This window comes from Natator depressus, chromosome 1 (assembly GCF_965152275.1).
Source record: "Natator depressus isolate rNatDep1 chromosome 1, rNatDep2.hap1, whole genome shotgun sequence".
Taxonomy (NCBI): Eukaryota; Metazoa; Chordata; order Testudines; family Cheloniidae; genus Natator; species Natator depressus.
Window position 1 is genome coordinate 67,124,202 of NC_134234.1, and position 8,607 is coordinate 67,132,808.

At 41.7% G+C, this 8,607-nt stretch overlaps 1 long non-coding RNA gene across 1 annotated transcript; it reads right to left on the reverse strand.

The window, feature by feature from the left end:
* Positions 1 to 7,012: 7,012 nt before the first annotated feature.
* Positions 7,013 to 8,108, reverse strand: LOC141992506 (uncharacterized). Its single transcript, XR_012640598.1, has 3 exons — positions 7,993 to 8,108; positions 7,188 to 7,280; positions 7,013 to 7,101 (listed from the first exon to the last, which is right to left on the reverse strand). It is a non-coding gene; the product is annotated as an uncharacterized LOC141992506 (long non-coding RNA).
* Between the last annotated feature and the right edge of the window lie 499 nt (positions 8,109 to 8,607).

An 8,607-nucleotide genomic window follows, 5' to 3' on the forward strand; every position in this document is an offset into this window, starting at 1 on the left:
CTATAAATACTCGCCGAGAGCATTGCGCCCTTAAGGACTACAATACAAACCTCCCACAGAAGTCTGGCTCAGGTGGATTTGCTGCAGGGATCCAGAGAACAGTGGTACCAAAGATGGTTTCTGTTGACCTTTGTGGAAGAGGAGGTGGGATATTATGGTGGCAGGCATTAATGGCTGCCAGTAAGCATGTCTTTGATCTATAGGTAATTGCAGACCTCATTAAAACTGATGGGCATGCTAGCTACCCTTCATTCCGGCTAAATGGTAGAAACAATTAAGCTCTTTTATGGAGTAAGATAGCGAAACAGAAGCCACCACACTGGGCCACACAGAAAGAACGAACTCAGGGAGAATAAGAGGAGTTTTCCTGGGTACTGACTGCAAATGCAGGGGATGGGGCATTGATGGGTTGCAGCCATGTGTGTCTGTGTAGGTGTCAGAGGAAGAAAGCAACCAGAAAGCAAAGAAAAGCCACCAGGCAATAGAAAATCAGTCATGAGCACGGCCTTGAGAGAGAGCAGAGGCAGAGCTCTGTGGGGCATAGGATTGGCTGGAAAAGCAGGCTTGGAAATTGTGAGCAAGGAAACTGCCTGCTGTTGTTACTTCCTACTATGTACATTCTTTGTAAAGAAACATAAGATTTCATCAAAGTAATACCTGACTCATATCATCAGTTTCTCCTCATAATGAAAACCATGGGTGGTGGGTGAACCACAGGCTAGGGGAGGCTTGGCCCCAGCCCAGCCCACCCCTTCCGCCTGTGGCCCCGCCCCCCATCCCCCACAGAAGCCCAGAGGCCCCTCCCCCCCCACAGCCGCCAGCCCCACCCCAGGCCCAGGGTCCTGAGCACCTCCAGCCCCGGAGCACCTGGGGGGCGGGTGGCACATGCCCCTGCCCCCGCGCAAGCCATGGAGCTCTGGTCAGTATGGCCCAGTGCCAGGGGCCCCAGCCACCCCAAGTCCCAGCCGCCCTAGCCCCAGCCCCAGCCCCAGCGGGCTTCCCAGAAGAGGAGCAGCCTGCCTGGGCTGGGGCCAACTAGTGGCAAGCAGGAGGGGCCTCGGAGCAGAGCATGTGTGGGGCCACAAGGGGCTGTTTGGGGAGGCACAGCCTTCCCCTGCCTATGCTACCTGCCGCCCATGATGGAAACAACCTGGCAAGATACCGAATATTAGCTAACTGCTTGGACTATCATGAGGTCTTTGTTTCTTCTCCACTCAGGCAGCTAGCACCACTTGTGGCACTAGAGTACAGCAGTACGTATACTCAAGTCAAAATATCTGCGGGCATACCAGGTGGTGTAGTACAACCTATTGCCCCAGCAGACTGTGCTGACCAGAAGCCTTATTAGAACACTAAACTTCATCCTGAAAGAGGGGTTAAACAGTATTGGACAAGGATGTGAGTATGGGGGAATCCTTCACTTCAGAGTTGTCCCTAGGCTCCTCCTCAATCTAGATAATTTTACCCAGTTTCCTCTGGAATAAGGAGACGTCAGTCAGGTATTGTAGGTTTGAATGGAATCTGCCTGAAACATTTTCCAAATAATTTAAACAAACTAATCTGTAAAAAGATAAAAATGTGTCTTGCAAACTGTCACAGCTCAGGGCAACTGAACCTGTATTCTCTCTCCATGTTTCAGCAACAGCATGCACTTTATGCTCACCACTCCTCAGCTGTCACTTCTCTAGGGTGAAAACCTATGTCTCTCTCCCTCCTGACTGGGATTTTACCAGGCTGTACACAGTTCCCTGCCTATACTGCATTATTCCCAGCCAACCAGACTGCCTCAGCAGGCCAGCATCTGCACTTTGCTTTCTCCTCAGAAGCTATGAACAGTGTGTTTTCCACCAGTTATAAGTTACCACACAGTTCTTTCTAGGCAGCACATTTATTCTAGGCACCACAGAAAAAAAACATAAAAATTAATAAAAGTTCCTGTATAGATGCTAAAAGCTCACCAAAGGTCACCCCTCCATCTTATGGGGCCTCCAAAGGACAAAGTCATTCTTCTATCCCTTCCCTGGAAAGATTGGAGGCCCCCTTTAGACAGAAGATTGCTGGACCAGAAAGAAGTCCCTGAGTCAATTTAAACTCATATACAAAAGTCCTTTCTTTATTGGTCTCCGGAGAAACCAGTTTGAACCAGTGTATGTGAGCCTCCAAGTGGACCCTCTCTGGAGGCGTTACGACTTACTCAATTTGCCACTGTTCTTACTTCCTGGAAAGCTGTGGTCACCCTCCCCTATGGAATCACATACAATCCCTGGCCCATAATGATACATAAAATTAATACAGTAAGATCTCCCAAAGATATTGCAGGAAATTGTCACACAAACCATTAGTAAATAGAAAAAGGAGAAAGTTACTGAGAATTCACTACAAATAGTTCACTCAGCTTCAGTAATGACCTTTGATATTTATCAACTTGGGTTGGCTTTGATACAGTAAGCTATAAGTAAAAGGCTCTGAATTCCCCTACCTAAGCATTTAGACATACGATCCGTTTTTCTAAAATGTTTTAACTCAGAATTTTCTCGTTTATGGCAGTTTAGGCCAGAACCTTTGCATTAATTTAATATAGTTTATATGTGTGAATAGCGATGCTTATTATACAATTAAGTGAATGAATGAGTGGTGACAATGGGGACAGTGGCTGGGCCATTTGCATTCGATATATGTTCCTGTCCTAATATTTATTCTTAAGCATTTTTTCAGAAGCAATATCATATATAGGTCCTTTAATAAAATGTATCCCTCTTCCTAGAATTTATCACCAAATGGGAAAGTAATAGCTTTTTTCAATACAGCTGATAGAATGCAACCTGACTTTATCTGGAGCTTGGCATAAAGGTATAAATCACTAGACCCCTACTACTCTCATCAAGAGCCTATCTTTCAAAAATATCAGAAATCCAGGGGTTTCAGTGCAGAGAAGCTCTATTTACCAGTTCTCCATCAGTGCTGCAGACACCTCTCCCCAAGGATCCATCAGATTCTGAACAAAAAGCTAGGCAGGTCAATAACACCAAAATCAGCAGCTTCCAAAGTTCCTGACAAAAATATTCATTATCATAGCAGCTTTGGCAGGTTGTTTCAGAATATCCAGTTTATGCTTTGATGATGGATTCTAAATAGTTAATTTAGTTTATCAGCAGTCATTGCATACAACCAAAGCCTTAATGAATGCCTTCTTTCATTTATGTAATGAACTTCAATTTGTAAATTGTCAAGGAGCAAACTATATATTTAACAGATATATTACTTAGCTGTAATGTACAAGCCTCTTTGTATAGTTTTATGTTTGGAAATGTACATATATGTATATAGGTATGCATTTATAATAAAGGCACACACATCTGTGTATATTATGTGTGTGAGAGAGACAGAGAGATTCTCCATATATCTGTGTGTCCAAGATACTAAAAATGGAAGCCTGAAATTAGACTCCAAAATTCCTATTTAGAATCATAGAATTTAGGACTGGAAGGTGTAGTTGGAAGAGGGCCTGAAACATAAGCCCTTGTATCAGAGACCTGGGCTAAAGTAATGGTCAAAACTTGCTAATATAAACCAAAGTTAAGTTGTGAGCAAGAAGCAAGCCCTGCTCACAGAATCTGGTAAGAACAGGGCTGATATTGCAGAAACACACATTCCTAAGTAGTGCTCGGCGTAAAGATATATAAGCAAACACATTCCAGAAAGGTGGTACCAGAACACCTCAATACCAAACACATTCCTGAAAGACAACAAGAACACACTGACCCATCCTAAAGATACGGTCAGGATGATAGCATGATGGATAGAAATATTCTGATCAAACCAACATATACAAGGTAATGGGTGGCACCAAAATACATCAGAGGGTGGCACCCAAATACGTCAGAGGGGCAATACATAACTTATTTGTATCGGTGTATAAAGATGGATCTCAGAGGGAGTGTCTTTGGCTGGCCTAAGGAATAATGGAAAATCCCGCCATTAACTGAGCTAGTCCAATGCAATGGGCATACATGTGTTAGTGTACCTGTAAAACTTGAGCCAGGACATTAGGACCATGCTTCACTGACAATAAACCTGACCAAGTGCCTTCGCTATGAACCAAGTCTGTGGATTTATTGGGCAATTTGATGGAGCCTGTTGTACAGGCTATCTGGACAGAGTCAGTACACCACGCAGAAAGAACACACACATGCAGCCAAACATCTGACCACAGAAGGGACCTCAATATGACATCCAGTCCAGTCTCCTGCCTCAAGGCAGGACTAAATATTGTCTAGGCCAGTGGTTCCCAAACTATGAGTTGTGACATGAGCAATGAGAGGTGGGTTGCTGTGATCCCTAATTTGTGGAGGACACCATTTTGCTCCTCACAGGATGACCTCACATATGCGGTGCATGCAAGGTCACAATGCATGGAGGACACTGTGACGGGTTACCCGCATTCTGGGGTGCCACCTGATCTACCACTGAGCCTGCCTGTTCCACCAGCCTGGGCTCCCTTACACTTTCCTGCTGAGCCAGGCCCTCAAGCGTCCTCCAGCACAAACACAGGCAGGGACCCCGCTGCAGAAAGACACAGAGACTGAAATCAGGGAAGAATCATCTAGGGAATTGCCTAGCACCCAAATGTACACCTTCTCTGGAATGTAAACCCAAAATTGTATTGTCTTGCACGGCACAGAAATCTGTACAGCATAAGCTCATGAAATTTGCTCCCTCCCTCAATGTGGAAGAAGATATGCACAGATTTTTGCCCGCCCCCCAGTTATGAATTCCACAAACTGGGTTTAGAGAAAACAAAAACAAGTTTATTAGCTACAGAAGATAGATGTTAAGTGATTATAAGGGATAGCAAACAGATAAAAGCACTGAACAAATTTATTACTGAACAAATAAAACAAACACACAAACTAAGCTTAATACATTAAAGAGACTGGTTACAAGCAGGAATTTCTCACCCTAAATGTTGTTTTAGGCATTTCTTTCTCAGGCTAGACACCTTGTCCAGCCTGAGCTCAATCCTTTTCTTCCCCACCCCCCTCACTTTCACTTTGTTTCTTACATGTTTCCAGCCTTCATCCTGGGTGGGGATTCAGTGAAAAATGACCCCTGATTAACTCACTTCCCTGCCTTAAATAGGATTTACATATGGTGGGAATCTTTTGTTTCCCAGCTAGATTCCCACCCCCATTAGTGGAAAAATACTAGTAGTCCAGGTTGGAGTCCAGTACCAGGTGACATGATCACATGACCCTGCGGCATCAAAACAGCCAGGAGTTAAAGGTTGTTTGCAGCATCCCAGGAAGCTTCTCAGGAAGGTAGGAGATTAGCAACTTCAAAGTCCTATTATTCTCCCTCATGGCCCATTCAGGCTGATTGCATTCTGTCTGGTGGGCATTCCCCAGGTGTAAAGCCACTTGTGATTGTTTCATAGTCAATATTCCTAACTTCAGATACAGAAATGATACATGCACACAAATAGGATAATCATATTCAGTAAATCATAACCTTTCCGGTGATATCTCACATGACCCATCTTGCATAAAACACATTTTAGTTATGCCATATTCACAGGCACCATTTTGTTCTACAAAATGGTATCCTCCGTATATGTACGAAATCACTCTATGCAGAGGATGTCAGTTTGCTCTACAAAATGGCATCATCCATGCTGTCTGGTGTCCTGGGAAGAAATAACTAATTAAAATAGGGATTTGCGGCAAAAATTTTGGGAACCCCGATGTAGACCATTCCTGACAGGTGTTTGTGTAACGTGTTCGTTAAAAGCTCCAATAGTGGAGATTCCACAACCTCTCCAACTAATTTGTTGCAGTACTTAACTACCATCACAGTTAGGACGTTTTTTCTAATGTCTAACCTAAATCTCCCTTGTTGCAATTTAATCCCATTACTTCATGTCCTGTCATCAGCAGTAAAGGAGAACAATTTATCACCCTCCTCTTTATAACAACCTTTTATGTACCTGAAGACTGTTATCATGTCCCTCCTTAGCCTTCTCTTCTCCAGACTCAACAAACCCAATTTTTTCAATCTTTCCTTGTAGGTCATGTTTTCTAGATCTTCAATAATTTTAGTTGCTCTCCTCTGAACTTTCTCAAATTTGTCCCACCTGTCAGGGGACTGGACTAGATTATCAATGCATAATGATAGGCATTGAGTGCAGCAATACTAAATCAAGGAAGGGTGGAGAGAAAGCTTTAATTGTGAATTTCTTAGCTCATCATTTTTCCCAGACTCCTAATTTTATTTTTGTGTGTAGTTTCTACCTGTGTCATTAAAAAAAAAACAGAATCCTCAGATTATTGATAACAGCATCTGATAATAATTCTTGTATAGTATTATTAAAAAGAAAACTAGGGGAAATGTGATCTACAGTGTATCAATACTCTATATCAAGCCAGCTCCTTCAGAGCAGTTACAGTCTGTCATCTCAAAGTAATCTACAATCAGTATCCTACATCATGCACAGACATGAAGCCTGCGTACTAAAAACCTTATTTTAAGCATTCCCTGTGTATTCAGAGTAGCTATTTTATAGGTATCAGTATCCAGCCCATTTAACCTATTAAATAAGAATAGTCAGATTTCTATCGTATTCTCTACCAGATGGACTATTTCAAATTAAAAAACAAAACATTTTAGTCATAAAAATACATAATTAAATGCAAATTCTATAGCATCTTCCATCTCAGGATCTCAAAGCTATTTACAAACTTTAATGAACCCTCATAACTCCTCAGCAAGACAGGAAATTATTACTCCTAATTTATAGATGGGGACACTGAGTTATAGAGAGGTTAAAAGTGGCTTGCTCAAGATCATCAAGTCAGTAGCACAGCTGGATATAGAATCCAGATCTCTGGATTCCTATTCCTGTGTGCTATGATAAATTGGGGATGCTATACTATGATTAGGTATAAGAACTATGAGAACTTTACTTTCAGGAAGTGCTTTTGACAAGAGAGAATAGCATATGTACAGGAAGTAATAAAGCCTGAATGTTGCACTGTCTTACCTCTCTCTCTCTTTTCATCCTTGAATACGAAACATGGTGTCAGCAGCGAGTTGGCTCCTGCAAGTCTGTAAAGTCAAGGACTAAGAATATTGAAAAAACTAAAAACAAAACAAAAAAAACCCAAAAGAAAAGAATATTCATGGCAGCTTACCAGATTCCTGAACAGATGGACCCAAAAGTGGATGTGTTTAGCAACTGGACAATCTTTAGATCACAATGGGAAAACCAGAAAATTGCAATGGCACTGGAAAAAAAGGAAAACAAAAGAAGAGCAGTCACACTATTAATGGAAATGGGCAAAGGCTGCTACATGCTGCAACAGCATTGTGATATGTCAGTAGCGGTACAGGAGGATCCATTTAAAATGCTAAAACCATTTTCAATTCACAAAAAATGTCAGATATGAAAGGTATCTTTTCAACAAGTGTAATCAAGAATGAATCTGGAGAACCAATAGATCACTATATTGCCAAACTGTGCAAAATGGCTGACTCATTTGATTATCAAATCTCAAAAGATTAACTAATTCATGATAAATTCATAATAGGGACAAAAGATGCAGGCGTTTAAACAGAATGCTCAGAGAGCCCACCTAACTCTGCCAATAGCTATAGACACAAACAAAGCTAGTGAAAAAGTTCACATGCAAATGCAAGCAGAAGTGGAGCAGTCACAGAGATAATTCACCAAGTAGCACAGGAAATGTTAGAAAATACAAAAAAAAAATACACCAAAATTTCTGCAAAGGCAAATGCACAAATTCAAAGCAGAGCAGATAAACAAGGTGCAAAGGAAGACCTGTGGCTACTGTGGAGAAAAACATATTAAGGGAAAATGCCTGGCATATGGGGTAATATGCAGTATTAGTGTCAGGAGGAATCATTATGCCAAAGCTTGCAGACAAGAAAAGCAAAGAAAGAACATGCTCTATATCGAAGAGACAAGCAGTCACTTACAGGATGAGATTTTACACATATATGACATTAATGCCGTGCAGCACTGCAAAAATAAATGATTTGTATCAGCACCAGATTCAAAGACAAGGCAGCAGCAGACAAACAAACTGAATGCCAAATATACACAGTGGGGCATCAGTGAATGTGCAAAATTACAAAGATTTCCTCAGTATTATGCAGGAGAAGAAAGTAAAATTGCAGCCAAGCAAAGCCAAATAAAAATTAAATGATGGCACAACGACAACACCACTAGGACAATGTAAATTACAAGCAGAATACCAAGGAAAAGTAAACAGGCTGAAATTTCAGGTAGCACAGAAAAAAACAGATTCCACTGCTTTGAGTCAAAACAAGTGAATGCACAGACCAAGTGACACTAAACCTGGGACAAATGATAGACATACGAATGAAACAGAAAAACAACCACCATATCTAGAGCAAACAATACACTATGGCATCCCCACAGCAAAGCTGCTAAAAGAGTACCGTGATGTTTCTGAAAGTCAGGGACTTCTTCTAGGTATGTTACACCTGGAAACAGATAAAATGATTCAGCCAAGATGGCATCTGCCTTGCAGAGTGCCCAGTGCATTAAGATACAAAAAATAATGGGAG